This window comes from Rhamphochromis sp. 'chilingali' (genome assembly GCF_963969265.1).
Source record: "Rhamphochromis sp. 'chilingali' genome assembly, chromosome: 15".
Classification (NCBI taxonomy): Eukaryota; Metazoa; Chordata; class Actinopteri; order Cichliformes; family Cichlidae; genus Rhamphochromis; species Rhamphochromis sp. 'chilingali'.
Window position 1 is genome coordinate 19,942,773 of NC_137942.1, and position 16,663 is coordinate 19,959,435.

A 16,663-nucleotide genomic window follows, 5' to 3' on the forward strand; every position below is an offset into this window, starting at 1 on the left:
GTCAGTACATACGTGAGAGGATTGTTATCCGTCACAATGGTGAAGTTAGCGCCATAAAGGTAGCTGTTAAACTTCTCACAAACTGCCCACTTCAAAGCTAGAAATTCAAGCTTGTGAGTGGGATAGTTTCTCTCACTTTTGGAAAGTCCCCTGCTTGCATAAGCCACAGCTCTCAGCTTCCCCATCCTGCTCTTGGTAGAGCGCTGCACCCAAGCCTTCACGACTGGCATCAGTGTGCAGGACATATGGTAGCTGTGGGTTGGCAAAAGCAAGGACAGGTGCCGATGTCAGTCTCTCAATCAAAGTCTTAAACGCATTTTCACATTCAGGTGTCCACTCCTCTCCAAAAGGTAAGTTAATGTTTGATGGTTGTCTGAAATGTTCTCCAAGATACACTTTACCCCTCTTTTTGGGTGAGTAGTAACCAGCCGTGAGACTATTTAAAGGCTTTGCGATCTTTGAGTATCCATCAATAAATCTCCGGTAATAACCGGCAAAGCCTAGGAAACATTTTAACTCTCTCTTGTTTGTAGGACGAGGCCATGTTTTCAAAGCTGAGATCTTATCAGGATCTGTGTGAACTCCTTGGGCATCAACCACATGGCCAAGGTACTTCACCGAGGGCCTAAAGAAATGACATTTTTCTGGGGACAGCTTCAACCCAAAGTCCCTCAACCGGTTCAGCACCCTCATGAGTCTCACCTCATGTTCCTCCAGGGTGTCTGAAAACACAATCAGATCATCCAAAAACACAAGTACCTCACTCAAGTTCAAATCCCCAACACACTTCTCCATCAGTCGTTGAAACGTACTTGGGGCATTTGTAACGCCCTGAGGCAAGCGATTAAACTCGTAAAACCCAAGAGGACAGACAAAAGCAGTTTTAGCTTTATCTTCCTCAGCCATCTCAACCTGATAATAGCCTGATTTGAGGTCCATGACCGAGAACCACTTGGCACCACTAAGGGCCGTGAAGGTCTCCTCAATGTTTGGGAGGGCATAAGCATCCCTAATGGTCCGTGCGTTCAACTTGCGGTAATCAACACACAACCTGATTGAACCATCCTTTTTACGCACAACTACTATTGGAGATGCGTAGGGGCTCTCTGACTCCCTAATAACCCCTGCATTAAGCAGTTCTTTGAGGTGTTGCTTGACAGCTTCTCTGTCACTTGGGTGGATGGGCCTCGACCGTTCCTTAAACGGCGTGTCATCGTTCCGCCGAATGTGGTGTTTTACCACAGTGGTGTGACCATAAGACAGATCATCAACCGCAAACACTTCTGAAATAGACTTGAGCTTGGTGGTGATGCGCTCTTTCCATTCTTCAGAGATGGGTGACTCATCAAGATTAAACTTAAGCTTCTCTCCATCAAACTTGTCATGAGAAGAAGCATTTGAAACAGGCACCAGGGGTGAAATGTGCTGGGCTACACATACCTGGGCAACTGTACTTCCTGGTTGCAATACAATACTGTGCCCACTCAAGTTCTGCAAGACGACTGGAACCTTACTCTTAGCTTTGTAAGGGATGTCTATCAAAGCAGTTTCAAGAAATAAACCACCAGGTAACTTGTCGTGTTCATTTGGTTCAAGGACAAAACTTACGTTAGGAGTGTTCTTTCTCAGCCTAACATCGCCCATTAAACAGCACTTGTGGTTGGCAGGGATGGTGACTGGTACTTTCCCGTGCAACCTCACTGGGTGTATGTGGCAATCATCCATTTGTTTAGCCAAGTGCTGGAGAACCAGTGCTACATCTCTGGAACACAGTCTGTGAAGGAAATCTGGACCGTCACGTTCAGATAACTTATCATGGAGTCTTAACAGTGCATTGGTACCAATCAAAACTGGTATTCTGCTGTTAAAATGGCACTCAGGCACAACAAGAGCCAAAACAACCAACTCTTCCTCTTTGCCTGTAATGTTGTGAGGAAAAGTGATGTGGGTCTCAACATAACCAAGGTAGGGAACGTGCTGTCCACCTGCACCCTCAATCTCAAGCAATGCTTGAATGGGCTGAATGGGGAGATGTGCCAGCTTATCCTTGTGAAATGATTCGGAGATTGTAGTGACTTGTGAACCACTATCCATGATAGAGTTGCATTGCACACCCTCAACCAAAACAGAAGCTGAACAACGAGGACCTATCAGACCGGGTGGCAAGCGGGATTGGGAACTGAAATCTTGAACCGTTGTCTGGGTCTTTATTTTGCTCTGAACATCAATCCTTTGGTCACTTGAGGCGGGACTAATGCTGGTCTCAGCTCCTGGACGTCCCACAGCAGGAGCCGCTACAAGTTTAAAGCAAAAGGCTCAGTAACCTGTTGGGCTTGGAACCTTCCTGGCTTTTCCTTTAACTCAGCATTCTTCTGGCGGACTAGTGCCTGGTTGGGTTCATTTGGGCATCGAGCGGCAATGTGGTTATCTTCACCACATCTAAAGCAGAACCATGCTTTTGGCATAGAGGGGACCTTAACTGGTCTCCTGGCGCTGCTATTTCTTGCCGTAAGGAAGTCTTTGCCACTATTATTCTCTTTAGGACATTTTTGGTTCTGAGTGAGCTCTCTGAGTTGTTTAGACAACTCATCTATTTTGCTTTCAAGTTTAACAGTTTCTTCTTGTCTCTGTTTTAACGCTGCACTAAGCTCACTGTCAAAAGGAGAATTCTTGGACCTTTGACTCAGTTTCTCTATCTGCTTTGAAAGCTCATCCATTCTCCTCTCAAGCTTAGATGCTTCGCTCTGCTTTGCAGTCTGTGTTGGAACGGGCTCATCATCATAGGAGGGTACATCAAAAATGGAGTGGGCATGTACAGCTGCTTTTGTAGCACCCAGATGTTTTTTCATCCTGTCTAGCTTTGCAGATCTACGACCTTCCTCGGTCCTCAACATAAGGAGTAGATCTGGGAATGTTGGTGGACTGTTCTTTTTGTTTTCTAGTTGGAGAGCTATAATGAGACTCTGGTCCCAGCAGCCTCTAATAAACTGTCTGAGTAGGTGTTCGCTCAAAGTTTCGACAGAGACTCCCCCTCTAGAAATAGCTCGAGTAAGGAGGCTATGGAGTCTGTTCAAATATGCTGAGGGCTTTTCTCCGCTATTCTGGTTGGAGCTGAGAAAGGTTGCAAATAACTCTTCTCCGTCCTCTACAACACTGAAAGCGGAATCGAGCTGCCTAACATAAGCCCTGGGTGGTGAACTCACACCAAGCAACTTAACAACATCGGCTGCTGGACTTAGCAAACTTTCAAGTATTTTCCTAACCTTTTGCACATCACTAAGAGAGCAATCACTGACAAGAAGGTCCACTTGTGTGCGCCATGTTTCATAGTCTACCTCACCATTGGGCCTAGGAGCACGGCCAGAAAAGGTGCGCAGTCTGGTTTGTGTAGACCACGGGGCTGTTGAGTCATTTCTGATAACGTGCTCAACGACAACTTTTTGAATCTGAGGTGGGTTAAGGAGACTGCGGTCGATATTAACAGGGTTCACCACAGCACTATCAGGTGCATTGTGGGTCTGTGTGTAGTTATTAGGTTCATCATGATCACTAGCTACAATGTCATGGAGGGATGTGTCACCATCCTGAGCTGTGTGTGGCTGTGTGTCAGGAATCTCAGAGTTAGGGTTCACGCTTCACGTTTGTAACTGCTACAAGACCTTTTCCTAACAACATATTAAATCATTAGCTTCACATATAAAGGTTTTTAAAACTATTTACAGCGACTCAAATGTCTACTGTACCCGAATTTCCAGCTCGTAGAGGGCACGAGAGCAGCATGCGCCTCATCGGACGAACGGAAGGAAAAACTCTGTAGCTGGACTAGAGAGTGGCTATGCGCACGGCACAGTGGTGCATTCAGTGACCACAAATAATCAGAAATCCCATACTCAAACAATGATCTGGGTTACATGTGCAACAGTGGCAAAGTGCTATATACAAGGGTGCGGGGATCAGGGCTCCAGAGAATCCACAGGGAAAAGCAGGGTGAAGGAAATTTCCCTCCCGGGTTTCCTCCGAGGCGTGAGCACCGATAAGCAGAGTTTTGTCCTTTCCTTATAAGACTCCTAATTATTCAAAGTAACACTCAGGTATGCCGTTCAGCGGGTTAGTTACAGCGCCGGGAGCAGTTAGGAGAACAAAGTGACACAGACTGTTCAGATTGCTCTCCCATAATCAACTCAAAGGTTTATTAAGTACACAACAGCTTATATAGAGGAAAAAGGTTCGTGTGTCAGCAGGTTCTCAGTTCAAACCGGTACAGACCAAATAAGGAAACGTCTTCCTGCCTTGTGAGCAAAGAAGTATCCTTTGTGTAGTTTATCTCTTCAGTTACAATTTATGATCATCCCAGCAAAATACACTCCTAGACATAGAATACAGAGTTCTTTCATTAGTGAATTCTGAAACAAACCACCTGGCTTTTTAACAAGCTCTTTTCTAAAAGATAAGGAAGGGAGGATGGGAGTAAGGAAGTGGTCTCGTCTCTGTGGTATTTTCGACCTTGGGGTACCAGCCTGTGATTCTTACACATCAATTCTTGGGTCAGAGAGAAAGAGAAAAACAACTAGTAAATGGGCCTTATTGAGTAATAGTTTTCCTGTATAATATCACAATAAAACAATATCCTGTAAATGCTACCATGGTATCAAAATATCACAACAGTTTCCCCCTTTTATCATGAAATGATAACATAGTATAAAGACAGAATGTAATAACATAATATAAAGACAAATCATAAACATAAAACAAATCATAAATGTAACTGGTCCTTCGAGCAAGCTTAATATCAAAAATTCTGAGAGCGTATACATCAGGGGTGGCCAACCAGTCAGAGACCAAGAGCCACTTTTTTTTTACTGTGTTACCGCAAAGAGCCACATCATACGCATGGGCACACATGAACATCACCCATCCTTTCCTCCCTCTCTCTCTCTCTCTCACACACACACACACACACACACACACACACACACACACACACACACACACACCTCTGCTCAGCCAGATTTATTGTAAATGTCACACACCAACATGATAATGACAGAAATGGACTCCTACAGTACTAAAACCACAGGCCAGTCATTTTCAACAATGAATATTGTGTGCACTGTCTCACACACACAAACTCTCAGTTCAACCAAGTCCACAAACAAAAATATAATAATCTACAATAGCATTTACTTTTATAATGCATGTTGTTTAGTGGGACTTCTGGCATTCCTTGCCTTGAACAATCCTCTTTAAATCTGGCTTGTATTCCGTTGTTGTCACTCGAAGCAATTCTTTCACATGTGTGTCAGTCAGAACAGATCGATGCTTTGATTTCACATGTTTTAGGGTAGAAAACACAGACTCGCAGACGTATGTTGACCCAAACATTGACAGTATCTTAAGCGCAGCCCGTTTGACATTGGGGTATTTTTCCATTGGCACACTTTTCCAGAACTCAATGGTCCCTTCCCTTAAAGCAGGTTTCAATTGGTCCTCTTCACAAAGATCGATCATCTCCAACTCACTGAGGCATTTTTTAACGAACTCCCCTTCATTGTATGGCTTTGTAGCCCGTGCAATGTTCCAAGCCAGCTGATAGGATGCGAGCGTTATGGTCTCTGACCGCTTCGTAAATTTTTGGAAAAACTGTATCTGCTTTTCTGCCTGACTTTTCAAAGTGGCCAACTCGTGCTTGCGAAGTTCAGTCCCTTTTGGAAATTCCTGGTCGATGTTAGCATGGAGTGAGCTGAAGTGGCGCTGAAGATTTGAAGCTTTGAAATGTGCTAATGACGTCTGACATATAAGGCAGAATGGCTTACCATTGCGTTCAACAAAAAAATATAAACTCTCCCACTCTGTTAAAAACGTCCTGTGTTCATCTTCATATTTTCTTTTTGCTGTGCATTTTTTTCCTGCCATTTTAAGGGCGAACTTGCTCCTACTGGGAAACTTTGCGGTATTTTCATCTCACACACACATGCGCATTTGATGAAAATACCGTATTGAACTCAAGCGAAGCGAACGCGCACATTTTAAAACAACAACATAAAAAAAAATCAAAACACAAACATAAACTTTGATATGAACGTAAGAGCCGCATGAAACCAGGCAAAGAGCCGCATGCGGCTCGAGAGCCGCGGGTTGGCCACCCCTGGTATACATGGTATCACACAACAGACAATAATCATCGAAAACATGCTGCAACGGTTACAAAGGCTACAATTAGTTCCTTCCATTTTCCAAACGTGTCCTGCAGCCACTTGTCTAGCCACTGACCGTGGCCTGTATTGGCAATTAGTTCTATCTGTAATGCTTCAAGTTTATTCATAGCTTGTGTGAATGAACCGTTAGGGGCGGTATTATTGGGAATGAAAGTACAGCAAACATCAACGGTTACTAGACCACAGGTACCGGTCCAATTAACAGGTAAAGCTAATCTAAGGGTATTATTGCACAACCAATAACCATGTGGGATTGGTCTGGTCAGGCGCGTGACCATGTGTGATTTAACTAACTCCCCCCAGTCAGTGTCATTTAATACACCCTCTGGGGGAACAATGATCGATTCTCCGCTCGAACTTGAACTGTGTGTGTGTTCCTCCAGATATGATACAACTTTAGCCACAGAGACAGCTAGCCATGTCTCATTACAGCGTGCACCTGGGGAGTCAGAGAAGAATGTTTAGTTATCCTTTGTATAATCTATGTGGGTGTCTGGGCCAGTTAACTTTAGTCTGCGCAGACATATCATACTAGTGTTAAAATGGAGAGGGATCTGTCCTAAGGGCAGTGAGGGTTTTAACCTATTCTTGGGGCGTTTCATTGGGGCGCAGGTCCCTGCGGTGTCATTAGATAACTTCAATAATTCGCCTAATGGAGTCTCAGGGTTAGTTGGTGTGTGTGTGTGTCTAAGTAGGCAGTCGAGAGGGCTCAGAGTCAACTGTAAAGTGTCTTTAAGGAGAGCATTATCTCCGCCGATTTTCTCTAGTCCCTCAGTGAGGGGGAAACCGGATATGGGGTATCCTACTATAACCTGTTCTGGATTACCTTTTGAACAGACATAACAGTTACTGTTTCCTAAGTCACGAGCGGCTATTCTGGCATTTTCATACCAGGCGTTAACTCCTGCTCTAGGGGGCGCATAAAATGGTTTATTAGTGGCGTCTATGTTGTCATTTACTGATTTTAGGGAGCGTGAGGAGTGCATTAAGTAGGTGTCTTGCAAAATAGAGCATGAGGTATCGTCAGCAAAATACGACCTGCAGAAATGTGAACATGGTTGCAGTTTACAATACAAAATAGCAAAGAAAAATCCTAAAGTTAATGCGATAGATATGATAAATAACCTAAATATATAAGAAAATATATAAGAAAAAACACAGTTCTTCAGTCGTCTCCTGGCCTGGTCCCAGGTTCGAGAGACATTGAATAAGCGTGGTGTGATGACAATGGGCATTTCATTTTCTCCATTATCAGGATGGAATGAGTCTAGCTTTATCAGATTAGACATCATGTGGTACTCTCGGCTTTCTGTTCCTGCTGGATGTTGAGTACCTTGTTCTTGTTCACGTGAAGGATCAAAGAGCTCTGAGCCTTGGCTCTTTCAGGCGTTGTGTGTTAATCAGTAATTGCGTGTGTGTATGTACATTGGATCCGGGCGCTGGCTCGCCGGAGATGTCGTCTGCTTGATCCGATGCCTGAGATGGTCCGATTGGGCTGGTCTTAACCCTGCTGGCATGAATCCACTGAGGTTGTCCGTCCGTAAGGATGCTGGTTCTCGTCACTGCCAGTACAGCCTGGGGGCTGGAAAACGCGCGGCCTCCCAGAGTGTCCTTGGTTTTAGCGGCTTCACCAACACCGCATCTCCTGGTCTCCACTGGTGGAACTGTGGAGGGGAAAGGCTTAGAGAGACAAACTTTCTGATAGTTATTATTCAGTGTTTCTACCAGATTGTGAACATAGTCGGACAATGCAATATACATCACCTTCTAATAGCGGTGCCCCTCTGGAAGCTGACCATGGTGTTGGAAATGGTCTTATTTCAAATGGAGATAATTTGGTTACTGCAGATGGAGTCATTCTAATCTCACAGAGGACTTGAGGAAGTAATTTGACCCAGGTCATTAAAGTTTTAGCACACTTTTGAATTACTTCTGATGTGAATGAAGGTCCTCTATCACTGTTAATTTGGTGAGGTATTCCGAATCTGGGTATTATTTCATTGCTCAACTTTTGATAGACTACTTCTGCAGTTTCTTTTGAGGTTGGATAAGCTTCTACTCATTTACTAAATTGATCCTGGTAGTACTTGATGCTTCCTTGTACTGGCATGTGTGTAAAATCAATTTGTAATGTATGAAATGGAAAATCTGGTTGTGGTAAATGCTGATGTTTTGCTTTTGGCTTTCCTACATTAGTTCGTGCACATGTTAGACAAGTTGCTAATATGCTTTTTACAATGTTTTCTCAATTACAAATCTTGATTTTATTGCCCCTATTACCCCTCTTTGTCCGACATGACTCACCGTGAAAATGTCGGACAAGGACTGGCAGCAGGGAAGATGGGAGGGCAATCAAACCCTCAAGATTTTGTATAGGCCATCCTTGTCATCTAAGGTACAGTCATTATTCTCCCAATAGGTGTAATCACATGCAGAGGCTTGCTCTTGTATGAATTTTAAATCAACATTTGTGTCTAAATAGTCTGGGAGTTTAACAAGTGGCAGCTGTACGGGCACAGATAATACTTCCTGTGGAGGTGCTGCAGCTGTGATGCAGCTGCAGCCTTGGCTGTCACATCTGCTAAGGCATTACCTGTTGCTTCGTCTGTATCAGCTGTACTGTGTCCTTTCGTTTTCACAACTGCAATGGCCGATGGCAGCTGTATAGCCTGCAAAAGTCTTTGCACAAGATCAGAATTAGCAATCGGTTTTCCATCAGCAGATCTAAATCCTCTTTGTCTCCACAATGTGCCAAAGTCATGTACAACGCCAAACGCATAGCGGCTGTCTGTGTAAATCGTCACACGTCTATCCACATGTAGCTCACAGGCGCGTATTAAAGCCATGAGCTCTGCTTTTTGTGCTGAGTGAAATGGTAATGAGTGAGCCTCTAGTATGATGTCAGGCAATGTCACCACTGAATAGCCACAAAGAAATGAGTTGTCATTCGGCCTTGAACAGGACCCGTCCACATAAACCGTGGCTGAGTCTGAGATAGGTGTTTGTTCTAAATCTGGACGTGGTGCTGTGGATTCCTGTATACGTGTCATGCAGTCATGAACATCAAGCCTGTCTGAGCCATCCTGTCGGTCAGAAGAACACAGCATATGGATCAATAAATGTGCTGGCGAATTGGGTGTGCTGCTCGCTTTTATGGTGAGGCTTGCTGTGGAGGTCAGTGTAGCTTCATAACCTGAGCGACGTTGTGCGGTCATATGTTGTGTAGTTATGTTTGCTAGAATGGTCGTGACCTGGTGAGTGGTGTGTAGAATAGTGTCATGTGAGAGTGTGAGCTTCTCGCAGTCCCTTATCATGATAGAGCAAGCTGCTACTGCCCTCAGGCAGGCCGGCATCCCCACAGGCAGCACCTTTGAGTGGCGGAGGTCAGCACTCCCTTTAATGCATTGAAAGAGGCAGTCATTTCTGTGGACCACAGTATTCGAGGAGGCTTGTCTTTTTTACAACAGTCACGCAGAATGTGGTCATGAAAAGAACAGTCTGGTATCCACTGTCTGCAATAGTTCACCATGCCTAAGAAGGACAACATTTCCTTCTGTGTAGTGGGCCGAGGGACGGAGGTCACAGCTTTGACCCTGTCTGCAGTCATGGAACGTTTTCCGTGAGACAATGTGAATCCCAAATATTGAACGGAAGTCTGACAGTACTGCATTTTCTTTGCCGATGCTTTGTGGCCAGTCTGTTGGAGGTGCTGGAGAAGCATGTGTGTAGCAGTTTGACATAGTTCCTCACTGGAGCACAGAGGAGGAGGTCATCCATGTGTGGATCAGGGTACAGCCCTGGAGGAGTGAAGCTGCCCAGGGTAGCACGGACCACCATTGAGAAAGCAGCAGAGCTGTCTACCATGCCTTGGGGCAAACGGGTCCAAGTGTACTGCTTATTTCTATGTGTGAATGCAAATAACGGCTGTGTGTCTTCATGCACAGGCACTGAGAAAAAGGCAGAGCATAAATCCACCACAGTAAAATGTGGATGGAAATGTATGTCAATATCCTGCGAACGTCTGGAACGAGCGGTGGCAGAGGCATAATGACTGCATTAATTTGCCTTAAGTCTTGTGTGAAACGCCATACGCCAGGTTTGTTAGGCTTTGGCACAGAATTGACAGGAGTGTGGGCTTTATTACTCCTGTAGTCAATAAATCTCCTATGATGACATCTAGAGCTGAGGCTTTTTCGGCAGAAATGGGACATTGCTTGACATATACTGGCTTGTTGCATTTCATGAGCTGTGCGTGATGAGGTGTAAAGTCAATATAAGGTAGGTTAGATCTATGTGTCGACATATGTCGTAACCTATGTCTGAGTTATGTGACAAAATCACTGTTTGACCTTCACTTGTGTGAGCAGTTATCATGTTGTTGAACAGTGTGAGAGAAACAAAAGTGTGGCTTGTTATATTTGTACACGTTTTTTTTTTTGGCACATTGTGTGACGTGGAATACCAGAAAAAAGGATGTTGAGTTCATTCTCTGCTGAGGCGTCCAGCTGACACAGAGGCTGTTCCTTCTCCATGGTGCATAAGGCAGAGAAAACATAAGCTGTTATCAGTGTCAGCAAACATTTCACCCTTTGTGTTAAATTAAATACACAAATTCATTTTTGCTCTGGGTGTCTGCGGCTGCTGGAAAACTGAGCTAAATTTGCACCTCTAGCTTGTCTACCTTGTGGATTGTAAGGCTGCTTAGATGTGGAGCCAGTATTGCGTGCTTCCCGTTGTTGCCAGTTACCTTGACTGGAAGAGCTCTGCTGACGCCTAGTGGCAGGAACTGGTCCTGTGTTTTGTGGTTGAGACCTATGTGCTGCTGATTTGCATTCCCTCCTCCAGTGTCCTATTTTTCCACAATAAAAACATACGTCTCTACTCTTATCTTTCCGTCCTCTGAAACTTCCTTGCTGTGCTGGAGCAGATCCTGCATACATCATTTTTTCACTTTCCTCTGAGCCTTCAACATCAAAATTCAACATTATCTTAACACTTTTAGCTTTTGTGGTAGTAGGAAAAAGGTCTGCACTAGCCTTCAGTTTTACTGACCTGTTTTCTGGCGATAATCGTTCGGGATAGGGCTCCGGAAATAAATTAGAATGTATTGAACTTACAGTTCTTAAGTTGTAAACAAAGTCAGTCACGTAAGTACTTCCGCATGTTCTGGATACGTAATCATGGAAGTCTTCACCGATTCGCGGACGTGAGTTGCACGTGACCGGAAGTGGGAGGCGTACTGAGCCGTTATTTGAAACTTTATATTTTATTTTTTTTGGTTTTACAGTTGATTTCGATTTTTTCTCGGACCTGTCTGAGTTTTTTGAATTATTCTGACCCATGTTCAGTGATTTCCAGAGGGGTTTACACGCTTTGAAGGATTTATGTTAGTATTTTGCTGTGGCACAGCTGAGGTTACTTTAAATTTATTGCTAGCAATTTTTGTTTGGGTGAGCAACTTCTCACTTAACGAGCAACTTCTCGCAATACAACAGGCAACTTCCTGTGTCTTTCTGCTTTTAATTTACTTTATCCGGGGACTAAGGAAGTCGTCAGTGTATCTCTCTGGATCACTAAGTGAAACTTCGTCAGCATATCCCGTTTTTTTTATAGGTTGATCACTGAGAGAGGTATAATACGGTCTTATATAAATATAAAAGACGCATATTTACCTTCGTCAGCAATCCCACTTCTGACACCAAAATTGAAGGAAATTTCCCTCCCGGGTTTCCTCCGAGGCGTGAGCACCGATAAGCAGAGTTTTGTCCTTTCCTTATAAGACTCCTAATTATTCAAAGTAACACTCAGGTATGCCGTTCAGCGGGTTAGTTACAGCGCCGGGAGCAGTTAGGAGAACAAAGTGACAGAGACTGTTCAGATTGCTCTCCCATAATCAACTCAAAGGTTTATTCATCAGACAACAGCTTATATAGAGGAAAAAGGTTCGTGTGTCAGCAGGTTCTCAGTTCAAACCGGTACAGACCAAATAAGGAAACGTCTTCCTGCCTTGTGAGCAAAGAAGTATCCTTTGTGTAGTTTATCTCTTCAGTTACAATTTATGATCATCCCAGCAAAATACACTCCTAGACATAGAATACAGAGTTCTTTCATTAGTGAATTCTGAAACAAACCACCTGGCTTTTTAACAAGCTCTTTTCTAAAAGATAAGGAAGGGAGGATGGGAGTAAGGAAGTGGTCTCGTCTCTGTGGTATTTTCGACCTTGGGGTACCAGCCTGTGATTCTTACACATCAATTCTTGGGTCAGAGAGAAAGAGAAAAACAACTAGTAAATGGGCCTTATTGAGTAATAGTTTTCCTGTATAATATCACAATAAAACAATATCCTGTAAATGCTACCATGGTATCAAAATATCACAACACAGGGGAACACTCTCACTCCTCTTCAGTCTCTCTTGGTGTCTCACCAGTCTTTCACTCCTCTCTCGCACCAGAGTCTCTGTAGGGAACAAAGGTAGGTCCAGGGTATGTGTACACAGGGAAACAATGTGTTAACACAAGAAGCAAAACTACGGGAACTACACTGTACTTAAAGGTTTTGTATAGCTGCTCCTCTGTTGTCTGTTATTGTTTGATCAAGCACAGGAATAAACAGCAGAATCTTCTGCTGTCAGACACTTGATCTCAAGGTACTGTCTGCTGCTAGAGTCTTCTTCAGTCATGATGAAATGACATTGAATTGCCATAGGTAGCAGAGTTTAAACCTGTGTTCATCTACCCAGCCGAAAGCTCCTCCTGGTCTCTCTGTTATCCAGTGTAGTCTGTCAGAATATAACCAGATACAACACATGATATTTTCACTCTCTCTCCTGGTCATTTCAGAACAGAGGAAGACTGCCTCACTCGTAACCCTAACCCAAAAAGGACAAAAGGATAAAGTAGTGATTGTCACTCACCACGTTTGTCTTCAGTATTTTAAAGAATACATCATTTTCATGCCATGGAAACAAACAATAAATAATAAACTTGACAAAATAATATGTGCCATATTTTACAGCAGTTTAAATCAAAATATTTGCATGGTTCAAAACACAGTTTCCAAGATGCAATGTGACAAATATTGGTGATGATGTGTTTATAAAGGCGCAAAAGATTGCATAGAGCTCTCTCTACAGGAACAATTTTATATTTAAAACACAGTCTCTAAGTAATTTAGCATATGATGGAAAATTTGTGCTCTTCAGTGAAGATAATTACACCCTAATTTTTTTGTAAGAATAGAGTTTGGAATTTTTTACATTTTTGTTTTACTTTATTTGCAGTGAAGGAATGATTACAACTGAATGGACCATTATATATGAGTGGATGTAATAAGTTGTGTAGGATTTTGTACAGCTGCTCAGCCACTTCTGTCACTGTGAGTCTCGAGCACAATAATAAACAGCAGAATCTTCAGTCTTCAGGCTGTTCATCTGCAGATACAGCTGCTCTCTGCTGTTGTCTCTGGAGACAGTAAATCTGCCTTGGACTGACTGTGAATAGTAATTGGTGCTACTGCTAGTATCAGCAGCAATCCACTCCAGTCCTTTTCCAGGAGCCTGTCTGATCCAGTGCATCCAGTAGCTGCTGAGTGTGAATCCAGATGTTGTACAGGTCAATCTGTGAGACTGACCAGGTTGTTTAACTGCTGGTTCAGATTCTGTCAGAGTCTGACCATTAACACCTGCCCCAGTAAAGAGAAAATTAATAACAAATGCACAACTTAAAAAGGATGGCCCAAAATATAATTTTAGATTATCATCAACCAAGCTTTTCACCTGCCAAGCAGAGAGTTATAAGCAGCAGTCCTGTCCTACAGTCCATCATGTTAGGCTGTGAGTCCACTGTTCTCTGTCATCATCTCTGCAGTCAGACATAAAGAGATAGAAGCTATCAGTGCTTTGCATTGACTCCACCTCCACCTCTTTTCTCTAATCTCACTGACAACGTGATCTAGGTTAGGGAAAGGTGGGCCTGGAAATCGATAAGGATGAGCTGTGTGCTAAGAATCGCAACAACCTCACATTACTCTCCTTGACAGTCTGGTTGTGCCCACCGTGTTAAAGCTACTAATCACAGTAGATGGAGTACAAAATGATTTTTTACTTTCTTACAACGTGTTTGTTTTATGCAAGTCATATAAATGAGAACAGCTGGTTATCACTCAAGAAAGAACATTTACTGCCAGATTTACTGAAGCACAAAGCCTTCTTTAACACTAAAAAGCTTCTGGATGTACTAAAGAGATATGGTGCCAATTTTGTGACTACTACTGCTAGTCCAACACATTTCATTGCAATGCTGACCCTGTGCTAACTTACATATGACAACTAAAGCTGAAATAACAACAACGACTTTATTTTGAGCTTGCTTTCCTTTCCCTAACTGCTATGAATCGTTAATATTTTATCCTCATTTTATAATAAAATAATAAATATGGATAAATAAAAACTCTTTTCATCTGCAGAGGAAAGACAGAAGTTATAAGATCACATTGTTACTTGATATTAGTACATGCTGAGGTTTTCGTGCAGCAGTTTGTGTTCAGTGTTGGACACAGAAGTAAACAACAGGTGTACTGTCTGCCGGAGTCTTCTTCAATCGTGATTACACAACTTTGAAAAGAACTGCCATAGGTAGCAGAGTTTCTTCCCGTATTCATCCACCCAATCCACTCCAGAGCTCCCCCTGGTCTCTGTCGTATCCAGCCAGTATTGTAACCTGTCAGTCTATAACCAGATAGGCTACATGACATCTTCACTCTCTCTCCAGGTCTTTTCACCTCAGAGGGATCCTGCTCCAGTTTGATCTCACTCCAAACTCCTGTAAAAAAGAAAGGAGATAAAAAAATATATATAGTCGTCTTCTGTGTTTGAAAGTATAATTTTCCATGGTATAATTTTCTTACCATGGAAACAATGAATAAAGAGTAACTCCTTGAACTTACTGATATAGTTATCGGTTATAGTTTGCTTTTACTCTAATATCTAATAATCTGTAGTGTTTTATATACAGTTCTAAAACAACTGTATTTAAAATAAGTAATTTTCTAGCACTGTATAAAGTTAACTTTATCTTCAACTTCACACTATTTTTTTAAGCATTAAGAGTATATCACTCTAAACTGAACACATCACTTGATTCAGGATTTGTTGGTCTCCAAACTGTTTTAAAGGTCAGCTATGGCTCAGATAGTGGCTGAAGTTTAAAAGTTTAAAAACTAATTCAACTAGTTTAGTTTGATAATAACACTGCAGCTATTAAGATCTAAGTTATTTATTTTAAATTGGAACTTGTGCGATGCCATTTCGTAGAGAAATTCTTAATTTCTAAATCACATTTTTATGGGCCTCCTCTCCCTAAATCCTTCACTGAACTGGGGACATCTGTTGCTACTCAGACTGTTTCATCAGGTGTCGAGGAGGTAATGTAACAAACATATGTGCAGACTGTCAGTAGAGATTCATTTATATGTGGTGTAAAGTTGTTCTGTTATATTGCAGGTGGGGAGCCAAACTGTAATCTCAGAGTTAGGAGAAATGCCAGCTTTCCTCCAGAATCAGCAGTAAATTTTCCTGTGTACCCCTTAGTGAAGATAATTGTAGAGTGTCACAGCTTAAACTTCTTATAAGATAGAAAATGGTGTGTGATTTTTTTTTTCAAAATGTATGTTATACTTTATTGGGTGTGAATAAGTTCTCTAAATGGTACACATTAGGTGAGAGAGTATAATAAAACCTGAAGGATTTTGTACAGCTGCGTAACCAACTTCTATCACTGTGACTCTCGGGCACAATAATAAACAGCAGAATCTTCAGGCTGTTCATCTGCAGATACAGCTGCTCTCTGCTGTTGTCTCTGGAGACAGTAAACCGGCCTTGTACTGACTGAGAGTAGTATTTGCCACTACCAAGTGCCTCAGTTGCAATCCACTCCAGTCCTTTTCCAGGAGCCTGTCTGATCCAGTTCATCCAGTAGCTGCTGAATGAGATTCCAGATGTTGTACAGGTCAATCTGTGAGACTCTCCAGGTTGTTTAACTGCTGGTTCAGATTCTGTCAGAGTCTGACCATTAACGCCTACAAAATAATAAGAAAATGAATAACTTGCACAACTTTAAAGCATGTGACAAAATATTTAGACCATCAAAAAAAGAAAAAACAAAAGAAAAAACAATAACTCTTAACCTGCTAAGCAGAGAGTTAAAAACAGCAGTCCTGTCCTGCAGTCCATCATGTTGAGATGAGTCCACTGTTCTCTGTCATCATCCCTGCAGTCAGATATGAAGATGAAGACGCTCTCAGCGTTTTTGCATGAACTCCTCCTCTCAGAGATTTGCAACCGGACTGTGAATAACATTCAGAAACTATGAGGTCAGTGTTAATAATGAAAGAGTGAAAAACAATGTAGGCTAGTTTAAATTAGTTTTATTTGAAACAACATTTTTGGGT